A 19,652-nucleotide genomic window follows, 5' to 3' on the forward strand; every position below is an offset into this window, starting at 1 on the left:
AAAATCCGGTGAATTTTGCCAGATAAAATACATCTAGTTAAATTTGAATTGGAATTATTAAGTAACTTTCTGGTGTAAGTGTATCCCAGGATTTCTCAGTGATTTGGAACATACTTAGGTTGAAATTTTACTCATTTTTCCCTTCTTAATAAATTTCCATTTAACCAGGCATCCTGTATCTTGTTGAAACTGACTATCCTAAAGTGTTGGACAGAAGGCTTATGATTCTTACTTGTGAGCTGCAAAATAGACACCCGCTTATGTAAATGTAATTGGCATTAAAATGAAGGAAGATTCAAAGAATCCTTTCTAATTGTACTGGGACCACTGAGTGCCCTGGAAAGACGTCTTTCTCTTAACCCTTAGCAATACTGTTGGCTAGGCCAACCAGATCCATTGTAAGGACAGCTTAATCTCCTAAATGAATTGCTCCAACCTTCCAATTCAAAATCATACAAACAAAAACATTGAGATAAGCTGGGTGCTTTTCAAATGGGGACCCCTGTGGCTTTGAAAATAAACACTCCAACCTCTTTCCACTCCAACACCCACACCCACCAGTCTTTCTGATGTCCTCCATTTGCAAATGAACGGTCAATCCTGAGAAAGACAGAAGACTAATTAAACCCAGGGAAGATAGGCAAAGAACATTTGTTTCCAGGCAGAAGACAAAAAGAAATCATGTTACATTGGGCTTACTCAAGACTACCAGTGGGTAGTGCAGCCCTTTCCCCAAGCCTTTCTTCTCAAAGCCCCATTTCCTTGGCCACTGATCAGCCCCTTTCCCAGCCAGGACTGTTTGGAAGCACCTTTTGTAGCCTGTCTTCCAGCAGCAATAGGAAGGACATCCAGGGAGCCCAGTTATATGTGGGACAGCTTCTTCTACTTCTCCAGCTCTCTCTGTGATGGTTGGCAATGGATCCTCAAGTAGCAATGAAGAATGAACAAATCCAGAGAATATGGTGATTAGAACATTCATAGGTTGCCTTGTTATTATGTTCATTTTTATCTTATGGGTGTAGATTTTTTTTCTGTATGCATGTTTGTATGCATGTATGTATGTATGTAGGTATTATGTAGGTATGTATACCATGTGCAGGCATGCCTCGTACCTTCACAGGCCAGAAGAGGGTGTCAGATCCCCTGGAACTGGAGTTAGCTATCATATGGGTGCTAAAAACAGAACTCGGATCTTCTCCAAGAGAAACAAGTGCTCTTAACTGCTGAACCATCTCTTCAGCCTCTTCACTTGATCGTTCATATCTTGAATCAAAATCAGTAAAGCATCTCAGTTCACACGGGGACAGGCTTTTCTGTAATGCAGTACCTTATTCAATCAGTATTACCTCTTGGCAAAGTGTTTTCATCTTACAATTTTGTATGAGAAAATTGAGCCCTAGAATGCTTACATGACTCATCTAAGTTATGCTCTCCAGTAATTGTTATGCATGTGGAAATTTGACCTTTGGAGTGTGTGTGTGTGTGTGTGTGTGTGTGTGTGTGTGTGTGTTTAGAGAGGGAAAGAAGATACACTGGGAGAGAGAGAGGAAGGAGTGGGGGGTTGAGATTCGGGGGGGGGGGAACCTAGAAAGCTCTCCAGTGGATCAAACCAAGTGTAAGACATGATCTGTGCCTGAAAGAAGTAGGGAGAGCTGGGTGGTCACAACTGATGTAGGAATGTCCTTTACAGTGCCTGGAATTATGATCCACTAGGTCTGTGCTGACCTGGATCACAGCGTTTCTGGAATTTCCTAGGACCTTTTATAGTAAATGCCTTGAGATAGCCCCGAGCATTTCAAGCAACCTCCAAAGAGGCCAGGAATGTCTAACTGCTTCCTGGATAATTTGGAGCTAGCTTTGTCCACCTCAGGCAGATCAAAATGTACTGTCCCTTGACGAATGTGACTGATGATTAGTCAGACTGTCTTTTTGTCTCTCTGCTTCCATCAGTGTCCTTTCGCTCTCAGAGAGACCTTGTGGTTAGATTGCCGTCCCAGAAACTGAGTGCATCTTTGCTGCCTCCCTACCGTGTCCTGCTTCTTCCTCCCTCCATTACTACGGCTTATGGCAGCCCTGCATGCTGGTATCATGTGTTGAGCATTCAATGCTCGATTTAAAATATAAACTTACAGTCCGTTCAGAAAAACAATTGTCTTAAACTATTTCCTTTTGTTTTTTGTTTCTTGTGACCTTGTGTGTCTCAGATACTTCTAAGAGTCTATTTGCATTCTGGAAAGCCTATTCTCTTTTCTGTCATTTGATTTAGGACAGAGTGTAAGTGACATTTAGGTCATACACTATTGGGTCCATTATTTAAAATTTTTAATTGATTTTGAGTTAGAATTAATAAATTAGGCCATGGCAAAGCAAGCTTGCTAAAACAAAACAAAAACAAACAGAAAACATGCTTTTGTCAATAAACTATCACATTTATTGAACAAAGGTCATGCCTCCATAATACCAAAACATATATATATATCTCGGGGGCAGGGGGAGAGGAGAGAGAGGATAGAGTGTGTCTTCTTACTTCTTAGTCAGATGCTTTAGTGAGAAGCAAAGTATAGAATGGAAGTCCTCACTTCTGTCTCAGTTACATACGTAGATATTTCTAGAGGAGGTTTGATCTTCAATATCAAAGACCTGAGCTTCACTATCAACTTTTAACTTTGTATTTTTAGACTCTTAGCTATCAGTAAAGTAAGCTGAGACACTGTCTCTAAAAGCTAAAAAGACTTTTGTTGCCTTTGTAATGCCCAAAGGCTCTAACTTCACAGAACACTGTACTGTGATGGCCACCAGCGCTTGCCTCTGGTTCATAAAGCTCCAATCAAGTACTTTCACCAAGACAGCTGGTAGACCTACAAGTGGAGCTGTCTACGTACAGTAGGTCTTCAGAGAACTGCTTGGTGTGCAGACTGATAGATCTGCTTACTGATTCACTAACTGGTGCTCCCCAGTGATGATTCAAATGCAGTTCAGTGGCAAAGCAAGTAATATTTAACTCCCCACAGCACTGCATACTGCAGGGTTTGTTTAATGCACATAATTTAAAGCATTTACTAGAAACATAGCAAAGCTTTCAATTTTTGAAATATAACACGGCAGCCTGTGTCAAGGATTGATTGAGGATAGGGAATGACTTCCACCTAAATCCTATCCATACCTTCTATTTAGAGAATTCCTCACTAAGAGTTCAGATTTCCCAGTTAGAAAATTCATGACTACCTCTGTCTATACTGCAGTCATGGCAACTGTGCTGTGAGCTGAAAAGGGTGCTAAGCCTGATTCGCCCTCCAAAGCTGCTGCAGAACTGGTTAAGTGAGGCAGCTTGCATGGCTAAAGCGTACTGCTGAGTATTCTTCCCAGTAAATGATGAGATTAAAAACCAACCTATCGCAATCATTAGGATAATCTGTCATGTTGATAGCCGATCTGAACATTTATTCTGTCCCCCTTTCCCCACGAACATGGTTTACTGACAGTATCTTTTGGGTATTTTTCTCATGTTGTTTGTTATCTTAGGATGTAGGAGAAATTAAGTGGATCTCTGAGACCTTTCCCCAGGGTACTTAGAGAGAGAAACCTTTCATTTTAACCCTTAGGCACATAGATACTCTATCTCATGACCTACCAGCTTAGTAAGGTAGATGAGTCATTCTTGCCCTTTTTTATGGAAGAGGCTTTAAGCTTTAAGCAAAGCTTAAAGAGGTAACTTGCTAAGTTGCTCTGGATTTGTAGGGACAGGCAGACTGATAGTTATATGGAGACCTTTAGCTCTGGTAGTCCCTTTCTAGGGTGTTCTACAATAAAGATTTTAAAAAGTACTTTCAAGTTTAATTACTTCAGTCCTTGGTGAATTTCCTACTTTACTTTGTTTTGCATACATTAGGTACAACTCTCTTGACAGTCATCAAGTATGGATAAATAAAGCAACTCTACACTTACCTTGCAGTTAGCGTGGGGGGGGGGGAAGAGGACAAATGTGTGTGTGAGTGTGTGTGTGTGTGTGTGTGTGTGTGTGTATGCGTGCGCACGCGCATGCATATGCTCATATATGGAGGGCCAGAGGGCCACTTTGATGTCTTCCTCAGTTATTCTGTACTTTATTTCTTCAGACAGTCTCTTAGTGAACCTAGAGCTCTCAGATTGGGTGTACTGACCCACCAGTGTGTTCCAAGCATCCACCTGTCTCTGCCCAACCTACGCCCATACTTACAGACACACACCGTGCATCTGGCTTTTACATGAGAGCTAGGAATTCCAACTCAGGTCCTCATGCTTGTGCAACAGCTGTTTTACTGTATTACTTCTCACTCTAGTGGTCTCTTAGCAAATAAAATTGCACAGAGCAGCACGATTGTCTTGAATTGACTTTAACACACACATGTTTGTGGTCTTCCTGGTTAGCCTGGTAGCACAGCCATATTCTCCACTTGCATATCGGAACATCTCTCCTGGCGACTGTGAGTTGTCTATTCCTTTATGATTTGGGAAGGGGCGCTTCTGATTGGCAGAACGCCTTCACTGTGGTGCATTGTCCTTATTGGCTTCCTGCAAGCATACCTCTGGGAAGGTAGTATTTCTGAAAGGAAAGTATTTTATGTGCCATTTCCTTCCCAGGTGTTGAGCTTCTAGGATGCTGTAAAATATTTACAGAAGGGAATTATACTTCAGTACAGAGTTTTTTAGATGCTCTTCTCTGAGTGTCTCTAGTAAAGTGCCAATGTGAATTTTTATTTTCATTCCCTTAGCCAGGAAGGGAAACTGTTGCCAAACAGCTGTGACTGGCTCATAAACACTTTGGCAATTGATGTGTTTCTCTTGCTCAGCTTTGGATGCCCAGATTCTACAGAGGAGGGGAGTGTAAAAGGTACTCACCCACTCAGATGTAGTCAATCAGCTCCTAAAAGCAGTCAAAGTTGGGTAGTCCCATTTACTTCCAGTCATCCCAAGCCAGTTCTGGGCCAAGTCATTACGAGAAGATTGCTTTTGAAGTCTCTCCTTCTAGCTCCTGTATCGAGGTTCAGGGTTTTAAGAGCACACAGCTATTTTTTAGAGGACCCAGAGAAAGAATTTTCTCTGAGGCTCATCGTACTCTGGCTGCTCTCTGCTCCCTGGCAGCAGTTCTTCCACACTTAGGGGCACTTATGAAAATGTCCCAGCTCCTTGTTTAAAGTTGTGTCACATTTCCTGAGATAATCCACGGTTTCCCTAACATATTGTGCCTTTGAAAAGGAAATGTGAAGTTACTGTCTTCCTGCGCTGGTTGTGCTGGAAGACAAAGGGACTTAGATGTGAGTAAAATTCCTTGTGTTGAATAATTTCTAAGGAACTACATCAAGGTTTCACAAACTGTGGAAGAAGCAGAGAGGAACAGCTTACATACCTTATTGGCTATCCAGCCTGCTTTCCAAGTGGGCAACAGAAAAATTAGATACAGGAAAAGCACTGGTGTGGTTCTGGCTTCTATTCTGCCACTCACTGGGGGCACACAGCCATTGACAAATGATTGGATTTTATGTGTAGGTTGCCTAACGCCCCTTCCAGCTCTGTAACTATCTCTTCCTAGCCAAACCCAGCCTCTGTTAATATTTAGACCAGACAAAGATATTCATGAGTAGATACTGAAATAGAGCTTTAGGAAGCCTGACTGTCAGAGTACTGGCTTGCCACAGCCATCCAGATCGCTACACACCAGAAACTCAAGTCAGCTTTCCTGGGAGAAGTGTAACCCAGCTGACTTGTGTTTTAGAATTCTTCTACTTAAATTTTATCATTCTTTATGATGTCTTTATAATCATCGATTACCTGTTAAAACCTAGATATAATGGGGAAATGGCACAAGCTCCTTGTGAATACAGAAGGCAGAACATGAATTCAGCACTGTTGTCTAAATGGCGGTGAAACCTCGAAGCACATTTAGGGAATAGAACATTGTGCCTTATCACGGCCTCTGGTCAGACATCATACCAAGCACCCACTGGTGGCTGTTTTTGCTCTTTGGGATCTCAGTTGTAAAAAGAATGAGAATGCCAAGGCTAGAAGAAATGACAACAGGTTTGATCACAAGCAATGTTTCCCAGTTAGTTGATAGTAGATTCCTAAAGTGTAATTTAACAACTTATCCAAAAATTTACATAGGAAGTGTCTGTCAAGGGAGGGGAAAGATTTTTGTCACAAATGCTTTTCATTAGCCTTTCTTTGGTTATCAAGACTCAGACTCTCAGGAAGACACTGAAAGCTGGAAAATCAGAGTCATTTGCCAGGAGTTGTTCCTTCTGCTTTTTCTCTTCCTCGATCTGCCCTTCCACAATGCTATCAAAAAATATGTCTTAAAGTAATACCTCCTTATAAATAAACCCATAAGACACAGTGTGTCACATCTAAACTGTAAACTGGCTACCTTACACATTTGGTAGTGGTCAGCTGTGGAAAGCAGTTCTCATTTGGCGTCCCAGGCTGTGTATCACTCATGAGAGCCTGTGAATCATTTTTCCTAAGGGCTTTAACAAGATGCTGGCACTACCTGGGGTGGTGGTGCACGCCTTTAATCCCAGCACTTAGGAGGCAAAGGCAGGCGGATCTCTGTGAGTTTGAGGCTAGCCTGGTCTACAGAGTGAGTTCCAGGACAGGCTTCAAAGCTATACAGAAAAACCCTGTCTCAAAAAACAAAACAAAAGAAAAACCCCACAAGATACCAGCATTGTTTTTAGGACACTAATTACATTGTTTTGGTGGTCACAAGATTTATTTAAAGTCATATTTTGGTTTAACACAGTATGTCTTAGTTTAGATGAGAAACATACAGACCGATATCCTATAGTGTGCCATAAAATAGGAGTTTGGATTTAGACAAGGCAAAGGGAGAAAATAAGCAAAGCAACATAAGTGAGATGCTATTCAGTGCTGATTAAGGGACAGCTTGTCTCAAAGGTGAGATAGAATGTCTCTAGGATTCTAAGAACCTTAAATTATTATAGTTATTAATATATTATTATTTAATTGACACATCATTATAGTTCTTGCTGGAAGAAGGTCCTACTGCTTATGCAGTATCAACACAGAGCAAACATTTATTGAGTACCTGCTAAGGCCAGGGTTCTATTTTCAGATCGCTATAAAAATAAAGATGGTATAGTTGTCCTTAAGAAGCAAATAGCATAGTAGGAACGTCGATAGACGTAACACAGGATAATGTGATAGGTGGGCGGCAGATGGCTGAGGAACTTGGGAAGTCTTTCCCAAGAGGTTGTATTTGGACTGCGTTTTGAAAGATCACCATTACTTTAATATCTTAACAAGTAAAAAAAGGGAACAGCATATTAAAATATTCTGGCTCATAAAAATTTATGTTTTGTTTAAGAATTGCTGTAGTTTTAATATGGAATTTGGAGGACCAAGAGTGCTATACTGTCTGAATGTCTATATGGCTCCCCAGTTTTTTATGTTGCAATCCTATTACCAAGATGAAATCTTTGAAAGGTGATTAAACAGAGTTTCCCATGAGTGGACTATGTCCTTATACAAGAGACCTTACACATCTATTCTGCTGTGAGAGTACGGAAAGGAAAGGCGTCAGCTGTGAGCCAGAACGCAGATCCTCACTAGATACTGAACCTTGATCTTGCTATCAGAGCTGAGAGAACTTTTCTCTGTTATTTGTAAGCCACCTGCATTATGCTGTTTTGATGAGCGGTTGAATGAATTTGTGGAGGAACTTAGGGTTACAGAATATAGGGCACTATCTGCCATTAGCACAATTGCTGGTTGTTTCCAGAGGCACCCATTCCCATCTGTATTTATGTATGAACATGTACTTGATGGAAAATATGATGTCTGGGAGTTCGTAGTGAAATGGCAGTATTCTACATCATTGCTCTGGGTTAGGCATGGATGAAGTCTAGAAGGATTGACTATGCCAGATAAAAGAGGAAGAAACACAGAGGTTAATTTGCTTAGGATAGTACAATGCCACTCACAGATCATGCATGCCCTGTTTCCAATACAACACTCATACTGAGGGAAGGTGCCTGGTTGCTGATGTTTTAGACTCCAGATCTATTGCATTCCTGGCTGCTTGCAGGTTCTTTATTCCTGAGCCTCAGCTTCCTCGTCTGTAGAACAGAAAGAACCCATTCCTGTGACAGTCCTGAGTATTAAACTGTCAACCTATCTCAAGTGTCTAGAACTGTGCCTGCATAGTCTACGTGAGTCAATGTTAGATTTCATTATTCCCTTGATAACCAGTTTTATGTTTGACTTTACAGTGAGTTCCCTAGTTATACTATTTCCCACTGCCTTTGACTGGACAGGACATAGATCCTTTTAGGCTGTCAGCTTGGCAGAGAAAAGGAGGAAACCCAGGAATGCTGAGTAGAATGGAAAAACTTTTGTGCAGTAGACCTACATTCAAGTTTTTATTATGTGAGTTATTTGTGGCATGAGTTTGGGCTTGTAACACAACCGTAGTTTATTCTATGGGAAAGTAAAACAGTGTCTACATCACAGATTTGTTATATAAGTCAAATGAAATAGTGAAAGTTATTAGTAGATTGTGGGTAACTAATCATACTAACGACTCTGGATTATTTTTCTGGATTGCTATTATCCATATACTTTGGGTTAAAACAAAGCAGTTCTCTAGACTATTATTTGTGTCTCTGCAGGTTGCTTTGCTCTGCAAAATATCGTCAGAACCGTGCATCTAGATTCTTAGCCCAGTTCCTGAAAACATGAGCCTTAGAAGTCCTGCCTCTGAAATTGTGGGCTCAAAGAGATAGGTTTTCTTTTACGAAGCCCAGATCCTTGACCTGTTGTCTTCTGTCAGGCAGGTGTGATTGCTTTGGTTGGATTTCAGTGAAGCACACAAATTACCTCTCTGATATTATTATATACAATTTGAATATAAAACATATCATTTTGGTTGGGGTTGTGGAAATAGTTCATCTAATAAAGTGCTGGATTTGCAAACATAGGGATGTGAGTTGATCCCCAGAACCCATATGAAATAAAGCTAAGCATGGTGGTATGAATTTAAAATCCCAACATTGGAGATGCAGGAACAGGTGGATCCCTGGAGCTTACTGGCCAGCCAATCAACCCTTCTTGGTAAACTCTAGTACAGTAAAAGACCCTGACTGCAGAAAAATGTGGAGGATGCCTGAGAAAGGAGTCCACTGGCCTCCGTGATCACATGGTTACTTGTGCATGCACATATGCCTGTATACATGAACATGCACACACATAGATATATCATTTTGTAAGCATGTGCCTAGATGCATATGGGATAATTAGTGAATACTTCTAAGTATTGCTAAACATTGCATTACTAAAGCCACAGTTAGGCTAGTCTACCCAGCCACAGCTTTGAACACTTAATGTTAAGAGCAGGGCTGGTCTTACCTACTAGTGCCTCACATGGTGCCTAGCTAGAATAGATGCATAGTAAATGCTTGAGACCAAATGAAGAAGTAATGATAAAGTAGATAAGAAATAGGTGTCAACTGTCTCCTCTAACCTTTTTGCTTTCTTCTTTTCCCTCATTCTTTTCAGTTCTTCTTTTCCTCCTAATAAAGTGCCATGAATTCCTTAACTATCCTATTACCCTTTTAAGAAGATAATACTTCTTTCATTTCCTCTCCTCAAAAATGAAAAGTGACATACCTCTATTATAAAGAAATGGCCTCAGCAACTTCTGGAAAAGCACTAGTGGTTAATAAGTTACTTTTTATTTAAATACATATGCTTAATGCTGGATTACATTGTAAAACTCTCAGGGTGATTTATGGTCTCAGTCGGCCTTAATTAACATCCATTCCAGGGGAATAGTAAATGGGAATGGCCTTCACAATTGAGGGCGAACAATGAACTCTCTGGGTGTTGTCCAATTTGTAACATGATTTACATGGAAGCAAGCCCTTCCTTTCTTGGGGTTATCCCTTTTTCATCTGGTGTTTAGGACGGGTTATATATAATCCATAGATAGGAACATTTGCTGTCAAATACATTGGCTGATTTAGAGCTAGGCCACAGAATGGTCACTATTAATAAAGAGGGAGAAAGAGAAAAAAAAGATCTCATCTGAGACTTTGCAAGGATTCCAGATTCTTGCTATGTGTCATCGCTTGTCCGGCCCATGGCGGTTTTACGAAGTGACCATAATGAAAGTCAGATTGAATGCACGGGATACATACATTTAATCAACAGCCATTGGAGCCCATAGTGCTGGAAGAGTTATAAGAGCCCCGTGAATGCAAATTTATGGCAAAAGAATCCAAGGGGCGGGAGGAGATGAATGTCTGCTGAATGGTACTACCTGACACGGGACACCAAAAGACTTTACAGAGTGAGGGATTTCAGTGTAAGGTTTGGCTTGTAAAGCTGCCAGCTGCTTGGTTTCAAAACTTGAAACATTTCCAAAACCTTGGACGAGGCACTTTATACACGCACTAGAGTAAATACTCTGGTTTTACTACCAATTTAAATGTGCTCAGTTTACAGTAATGAGCTTGTATAGGCATTACCTTGTTTATAGAAAGTGGAACAGGAAGAAATGAACATTAACCAGGACCAGTAGCAGTTCCCATTGCCTTCTCCTGCAACACAATGGCAAGCCTGGTTTCTTCCAGTTTGGGGCTGTGCTACAACTGACACTGGTGTGTGTGCCTGGCTTTGATGCCATGTTGTTCCAACAGAGTCTCAGATGCTGTCCTTCAACATGCTTCTATCAAGGCCACCTACTTAATGGTTTCTTTAAGATGCCAGTAGCATAGTTAGGAATTATGGGACAGTAGATTGTACAGAATTGGGATTGTTTTACCCAAGCCTGCTTTCTACAAGTGATTTGGTCTCAGGAGTCATTTCTTCCCTCTTACAAACTATTTGCACATGATGAGATATGGATATGGAGGCCCTGGTCTTTGTCTGTTGGAATGGTGAGTCGGGACCCTCTTTGGCCCTCTTATTGATAGGATCATATACCAGAGACAGACAGATCTGTTTAGACTGAGAGACATAATGCACTTGGCCTAGAGAAGAAGGAAAACAAATCTAGGAGACCCTAGTGAGCACAGTGTCTAGAAGAGAGTAGACACTCAACAAATACTGGTGAAAGAGATAAGAAAAAAAGAGAAGGAGGGAAGGAAGGAGGGTGCTAATGAAAAGAGACCATAGAAGCCCATGTCTAAGAGGCACAGCCTCCTGAGTTAAGCTGTGTTCAGAATTTTGGAAAAGAAAAAGGAGAGAAGAAACCATACAGGGAAATTTTGAGGTTAACAGACAAGCAAACACAGACAGGAAAGCACTGATATCAATGCAAATAGAGATTTGTTAGGTATTATAAAGAAGAAAGCATATCCTGAGCCCCATTGACCCCTCCCAAATCCTTTGGGTATGTTGCCTACACACATCCTAAGACTGCTGATGTCCAGGGTCTAGCTCCAGGTCTTTATTTTTCTATTTCTTTGCATAGCTTCTCAGACTGTTAGGGACCAAGGACACAGACTTACGAATATTGGTATGACACTACCAAACATCAGCACACCCCTGCAGTTCCTCCTCCGCAGGGGGTAGTATTAGCAAAATGTAGAGGCTGCCCAAGCCAAGAGCATGACGCAAGCCTACAGCAAGTTAAGAGTTCTCTTAGCATAATCATTGTATATGGCTGTCAACTTTTGTTTGCTTGTTTTCATGTCCCAGACTTTCTGATTGCTGAATGGTCTTGCTTTTTCTAGCATATTTTCATGCTGAGAAAAGAAAAAGAGCTCGTTATTAAGTCAGAGTAACTCAGAATGGCGGGTCTGACATTGAGTTCTCCTGGGAGGTGGAGGTTTCTCTTTGTCTTCATGCTCTCTTTCCCTCTGTTCCCTCAGCTCTCAACCTTGAATGTCTTCTCGAGTCATTTATTGCTCTGATGTACTTTCTGTCTCCCTGTTTCCTTGTCTTTAATCTATGTATTTCTTCTCTATTTAAAACGTCAGACCTCTGAGATTGCTTTGGGGCCTCTTATACTTTAAAAGAACTTTATTTTAAACATACTTTTCTAGCACTGTTTTAGTGACTTTATATATGTATCTTTATGTATCATTGTGCACTTCTTCTGTTCTCCCATGGCATTTTCATCCGGTTTTATCTTTGGTCTTTGTAAATGTGGGATTAGTTGGTAACACTGAAAATTGTTTCTCCATTGGCATGACTTCTTATTTTCTATGACTCTGGCTGCTTTTTATGTGTTTTTGGATTTACTTACTATTGTTTTTATGGATTTTCATGATTCCTGGGCCTGTCTTCCCTGAAAGTTCACTTCCTACCCTGAGGATAATGTTGAGGTAGGGGCTGGTGTTAAGGAGCCAGAGGAAGCCGAATCCTGCGAACTTTCTGGATGGCCAGAGCCTTGACAATGGGGAGTGAAGCTAAACTTAGCTTTCTTTCTTCTCCGTCACACTTGAGCCAGGATGTCAGATGGTCCTCAGAAAGGGACCGCAGTCAACCAAGAGGGGCTGCCAGGCCAGCAGAATCATTTTGTTAGGGATAGAGTTTCTGCCTTCCACCTCCCGTGCCCTACCCCAGGTCATCCTCCCTCCTCAGTTCTTCTTTCCTGGAGTATCCTTCTAACATTTCAGCCACACTATCCCACCAGTCCTCCCCTCTCTGTAGAGAACATTTGGAATTCTTATCTCTGCTGTCCATCTTGGCGCTAAATCACAGACTGTCTTACATCATTTAACTTTCCTGAAAGTAATCTAGTCTGTGAAATATTATTACAAGTCCCAGAACAGCAGAAGACACATCTTCTGTGAATTTTCAGTAGTACTTACAGACAATTCCAGATTTAGAATAGCCCTTTAATAAACACATGCTTTTCTCTTTCTATAAAACAAAATCTCTGCTTAATTATTCTCCCCCATTTAGTTCCAAATTATTCCATTTATGATTGTCAACTTATTTCACAGGGAAATATGTTAGAGAGAGCTGTGCAGGTCCCTTGCTCTTATGAGTTATTGTATGTATTGTAAGCATGATACATAGCTCTTCTTTTTTCAGATGTTTCTTTAAGCAAGTATTTTTAAATTTCTGTATTTTAAGAGGTTAGTAGTTGCTGCTGGAAGTAGTTAAGTTACACAAGATTTTGATTTCATCAATGAAGGAAATGATGTCCTTTAAGATTCTTTTTGTCATAATGCAACTAGATTATGGGCAAATATGTATATATGCATATATGCACATTACAAGTGTATATATTTAATTTTCACTTTCCAGTGATTTTTGATTTATATATTGATCTTACATCCTAAGACTTTGTTAAATTATAATCTTATTTTTGTAGAGTTCTTAGGAATTTCTACATGAATAAAATGTCATTTCTAAAGACATTTTTCCAACCTCTGCTTTATTATATGTTATAATATGAAATATTACAGCATGAAAGAGAAATACTAAGAGCAGATATCCTTACAGCTGTAACTTTTAATAATAGAAAAAGAACAGTGCTCTAAGAATGAATAGAGAGCTAAAAGAAAATACAAAATCTAAGTTTTTCTCTAGTGGCAAATGCTGGTGCTAGTTCTAGGAACAGTAAAATAAACTCCACTCAGCACAGCAGGATGTTCAGAGGACAGCCTGCAAGATGGACCACATCCAGGACTATAGACACCATTTAACAAATTCCAAACAGTAGAAATAAGACAAATATACTTTCAGACCACAGGGGTATTGAACTAGGACAGAAAGATAGCTGGACAGTCCACCCTCTTGCAATACTTGGAGGTTAAACAACGTATTTCTAAACTACACCAGTGCCAATGAAAACAATCTCAAGAGAAAGTGAAAATATTTTGAACTAAATAAAAATAAAACATCAAAATAACGTTGAATGCATATACTAAAAAAATCTAAGGTTCTGTTTTAGGAAAACAGAATGAAGAACTATGTAAGTCTAGAATAAACAGAAGAAAATAATTTTTAAAAATTATAGCAGAAATGAACTAAAATTTTTTAAATGATAAAATCAGAGGTGGTTTTCAAAAATAAATAAATAAATAAAACAAATAAGAGTACCAAACAGCCAAAATGATAAATTCCAAATTACTGTATTAGGAATGAAAAAAGAAGCTATTATGCCCATGGACAGCGAAAAGATAATTTAAATGTATTATGAACAACCATGGAAGCACAAATTTGATAATTTAAGTGAAATGAACAAATTCTTTTAAATTCACACTCAGTCAAAACTTAAACAAGGAAAAATAAATTTAAATAAGCCTAAATGTATTCAAGAAATTGAACTGGTAATTAATAAACTTAAAAGCATCAAATCCAGATGTTACCACTGGTGACTTGTATCAAACATATAAATTCTTCACATTCTATTCCATAAAGTATAATGAGGGGAACATTAATTTATTTTATGGGGCTATCATTATCCAAATACCAAAACTATATAAAGACTTTATAAGAAAAAAGAGCCACAAAGTGGACCCTTATGAGCATAGCTGCAAAACATTCAACAAAATATTAGCAAATTTAATCGAACAACATAGAAGAGTAATTAGACACTCTAATTACTGTGTGATTCATGACCATATTTCAGGTATACTAGACTATCCAAAGTATGATTAATGTAATACATCTCATCAATGATCTGATAAGGAAAATAAGTTGTATCATTACATAATGAAAAAGTACTTGATAAAATCTTTTGTCTCAAGACAAAACATTCCTCAGTAAAATAGGGGCAGAAACAGAATGTCCTTAACTTAATAAAAATATTTATATTAAATGCAGAGCCATCTAGTATATTTAATGGTGAAAAACTAGATACTTTCATTTTAACACTGAAAAGAAAGGCAAGATGTTCCTTATTGTCATTCATCTCTAATATTGTAATGAATTCCTGGTTAATCGGTGAGCTAAGAAGAAGAAATACAAAGTATATGGACTGGGAAGGAAGAAATGAAATAATTATTGTAGAATCTCTAGAGTCTCCTCAGTCCAAACATGAAGCTTCCTAAGACCAGCAAGAGATTACTATAAGCTTGCAGGAACACCTTCGTACCAGAAACAAGCCAATGGAATTTAACATTAAGAACACACAGTATCAATGAGGGAGCAGGGGTGAAAGAGACTGTCTTCAGTATCTTTGTGAGAATATATTCTTTAGAAGCCACAGTTTAGCTTTTGATTTAGCAAATCAAACGAGATATAAACAAATGGAGGAACTGTGCATGGATAGGAAGACTTGGTATATTAGAATGACGCTTCTTAACTTGATCTGTAGATTCAATAGGATAATAAAAGTTCTAGTAAAGCTCTTTGTAGCCATCAACAAACAGATTCAAAGGTGGATGTGGAAAGGCAGCAGACCCAGGATAGTTAACTATTCAAAGAGGACAAGTTGGAAGGCTAGCGTTATCCAACTTCAAGACTGACTTATTAAAAAGATCTAGCAATGAGACAGTGTGACACAAGGAAAAGCAAATAAAATAACATAATATTTATAAAGATAAAGGTAATGGAGCTAAGGGCTACACTGACAAATTCATTACAAATTTTTTTCAGTGTTAAAAGTGAAAGTGTCTCTAATGCCAGGTTTTTTGCTAGTCCCATAATGGCTGCCTCAATCAAAATATCTCTTTCCTTGCTCTCATCTCTGTCCTTCCTCTGTCTTGACTATCCTATTCCCTCAAGTTCTCTTCTACCTTCTCTTCCCCTTCTACTTTCCCATCTTCCCTCACCCCCATGCTCCCAATTTTGTCAGGCAATCTTGTTTATCTCCCCTTTCCAGGTAGATCTATGAATGTTTTCCTTAGGGGTCACCTTGTTACTTAGCTTCTCTAGGATCATGAACCCCAGGCTCATTATCCTTTGCTTTGCAGCTCGTATCCACTTCTAAGTGAGTACATACCATGTTCATCTTTCCGGGTCTGGGTTACCTCACTCAGGATGTTTTTTTCTAGTTCCATACATTTGCACGCAAGTTTCAAGATGTCATTGTTTGTTTGTTTGTTTGTTTGTTTTTTTAACCAGAGTAGTACTCCAATGTGTAAATGTACCACATTTTCTTTATCCATTCTTCTTGAATGGCATCTAGGTTGTTTCCAGGTTCTGGGTATTACAAATAATGCTGCTATGAACATAGTTGAACAAATGTCCTTGTAGTATGATTGAGCATCTTTGGGGTGCATGTCCAAGATTGGTATTGCTAGGTCCTGAGGTAAGTTGATTCCCAATTTTCTGAGAAACCACCATACTGATTTCCAGAGTGGTTGTACAAGTTTGCATTTCCACCAGCCCAGCTAAGACCCTAAACAATAGAAGAGAGGGTACCCGAACTGGCCTTACCCTGTAGTGAGATTGATGACTATCTTAAATGTCACCATAGAACTTTCATCCAGCAACTGATAGAAACAGAGGCAGAGACCTGCATCCAAGCCCTGGGCTGAGCTCCCAAAGTCCAGTTGAAGAGTGAGAGGAATGAGAATATGAGCAAAGAGGTCAAGGCCATGATGGGTTCATCCACTGTTACAGTTTACGTTAGCTAATGGGAGCTCACCAACTACAGCCAAACAGGGAAGGAAACATTATAGGTCCAAACTAGTCCCTTTGAATGTGGGTGACAGTTGTATGGCTGGGGCAGACTGTGGGGCCACTGGCAGTGGCACCAGGATTTATCCGTACTTCTTATACTGGATTTTTGGGAACCTATTCTCTTTGGATGGATACCTTGCTCAGCCTAGATATAGTAGGGAGAACCTTGGACCTTCCCCCAAAGCAATATGCTTTACTCTCTCTGAGGAGTGGGTGGGGGTGGAGTGGGGGATAGATGGAGGGAATGGGAGAAGGGGAGGAGTTGGGAACTGGGATTGGTATGTAAAATGAAAAAAGATAGTTTTTCTTTTTTAAAAAAATAAATTAAATTAAATTAAAAAATGAAACTATCTAGTTTTTCACCATTAAATATACTGATGTTTCTACATTTTATATAAATGTCCTTTATTAAGTTGAGGACACTTTTTTGCCCCTATTTTGTTGAGGGGTGTTTTGTCTTGAGACAAAAGATTTTGCCAAGTTTTTTTTTTTTTTTTTTTTTTTTTTTTTTGATACAACTTACCATCATGGGAGGTTGAAACAGAGATCTCAATTATCACAGGATGAATGGATAAATGTTGAATATGAAGATGACTGAACAACTATTACACAAGATCAAGATGAGAGTCACAAGTAGAGAGCTGCCTCTAATAATTAGTATGCCAGGACAAGAGACAGAAAGAAGCATTGGAATAGCTGGATGAAAAAGCCAGCCAGTGGCTATTTTTAGTAGCAGGGCAGGCCCAGCTGGAGGCAGGACCAGAAAGAAGCACTTAGGTAGTTTTGGTGATACTGCTAACAGTCTAGTGCTTGAGTGGTGGGTGGGTTCATAGTGTGTTCCAATAGGATAGATCTTAACTTGTGTTTTTGTTATACATATCCTTTTGTATAAAGTACAACAGAATATAATAAAAATCTGTTGCCCAAATAAAGTCTCCCCTTTTCAGTATATTTGAGATTTTATCTTGGTGTAGGGGTCTTCCTAATCTTATCTGTAAAAAATATTAGACAACGATTCATGTCACCTCCTAACAGACATTCCATTCTAGTAACTTTAGTAAGAGCCTACCACATCCAGTATGTCTACTAATACCAACAGCAACCCATAAAACATCAATGAGACAGCTTCTCACACCATGAAAAGAAAGTTAGCGTCACGAGTTAATTTGTCCATCCTCTTAGGAAGCTGAGAGGGGCGTGTTCCTTATTTTAGGGCCATCTGTTTCTTCTGCCTTCACTTGCGTCACAGAATTATGTTAAAAGTGAATGCTTAGCCAGGCAGTAGTGGCGCACGCCTTTAATCCCAGCATTTGGGAGGCAGAAACAGGCAGATCTCTAAGTTCGAGGCCAGCCTGGTCTACAGATTGAGTTCCAGGACAGCCAGAACTACACAGAGAAAACCTGTCTCAAAAAAACAAACAGCCTTGTCGTGTTCCTGAATTTAGTGGGATAGCCTTGAGTTTCTCTCCGTTTAATTTGATGTTAGCTGTCGGCTTGCTGTAAATAGCTTTTATTATATTTAGGAATGACCCTTGTATCCCTAATCTCTCCAAGACCTTTATCATAAAAGGGTGCTGAATTTTGTCAAATGTTTTTTCAGCATCTAATGAGATGACCATATGGTTTTTTTCCTTCAGTTTATTTATATGATGGATTACATTGATAGATTTTCGTATGTTGAACCAGCCCTGCATCTCTGGGATGAAGCCTACTTGATCGTAATGGATAATTTTTCTAATGTGTTCTTGGATTCGGTTTGCCAGTATTTTATTGAGAATTTTTGCGTCAATGTTCATGAGTGAGATTGGCCTGTAATTCTCTTTCTTGGTTGAGTCTTTGTGTGGTTTAGGTATCAGGGTAACTGTAGCTTCATAGAAGGAATTTGGCAGTGACTCTTGTGTTTCTATATTATGAAATACCTTAAGGAGTATAGGTATTAGGTCTTCTTGGAAGTTCTGGTAGAATTCCGCATTGAAACCATCTGGTCCTGGGCTCTTTTTGGTAGGGAGGTTTCTGATAACAGTTTCTAATTCTTCGCGACTAACAGGACGATTTAGAGCATTTACCTGGTCCTGGTTTAACTTTGGTATATGGTATTTATCTAAAAAACTGTCCATTTCTTTTACATTTTCCAATTTTGTGGCATACAGGCTTTTGTAGTAAGATCTAATGATTCTCTGAATTTCCTCTGTGTCTGTGGTTATGTCCCCCTTTTCATTTCTGATCTTATTAATTTGTGTGTTCTCCCTCTGCCGTTTGATTAGTTTGGCTAAGGGTTTGTCAATCTTGTTGATTTTCTCCAAGAACCAGCTTCTTGTTTCATTGATTCTTTGGATTGTTTTCTGTGTTTCTATTTTGTTGATTTCTGCCCTCAGTTTGATTATTTCCAGTCTTCCACTTCTCCTAGGTGAGTCTGCTTCTTTTTTTTCCAGAGCTTTCAGGTGTGCTGTTAAGTCACCAATGAGTGCTTTCTCCGTTTTCTTTAAGTGGGCACTTAGTGCTATGAACTTTCCTCTTAGCACTGCTTTCATTGTGTCCCATAGGTTTGAGTATGTTGTGTCTTTGTTTTCATTAAATTCAAGAAAGACTTTAATTTCTTTCTTTATTTCTTCCTTGACCCAGGTGTGGATCAGTAGTTGACTGTTCAGTTTCCATGAGTTTGTGGGCTTTCTGGGGGTAGCATTGTTGTTGAATTCTAATTTTAATCCATGGTGATCCGATAAGACACAGGTGGTTACTAATATTTTTTTGTAACTGTGGAAGTTTGCTTTGTTACCAAGTATATGGTCAATTTTCGAAAAGGTTCCATGAGCCGCAGAGAAGAAGGTATATTCTTTCCTATTTGGGTGGAATGTTCCCTAAGTCTTGCAACAGAAAAACTGATTTGAAAGTTCTAGTGATTATCTCTTTAACCCAGGGTTTTACCCCATAGATAATGACCAGAAATTGAATTACCAATACTGTTAACCTTGGTGTGGGATCGTACACAAGATGCTCTGTCTTTCTTTGTTTATTGGTGGACGGACACTCTAATTGGTCGGATGGTCACTGAAGTTAAGATTCTTACT

General features: G+C 39.3%; 1 protein-coding gene across 1 annotated transcript in view; it reads left to right on the plus strand.

The window, feature by feature from the left end:
• Window positions 1-19,652, plus strand: part of Aldh1a2 (aldehyde dehydrogenase 1 family member A2) — a 78,005-nt gene that overhangs the window by 16,360 nt on the left and 41,993 nt on the right. The window lies entirely within an intron of this gene.

Source organism: Arvicola amphibius, chromosome 3, assembly GCF_903992535.2.
Source record: "Arvicola amphibius chromosome 3, mArvAmp1.2, whole genome shotgun sequence".
NCBI lineage: Eukaryota > Metazoa > Chordata > Mammalia > Rodentia > Cricetidae > Arvicola > Arvicola amphibius.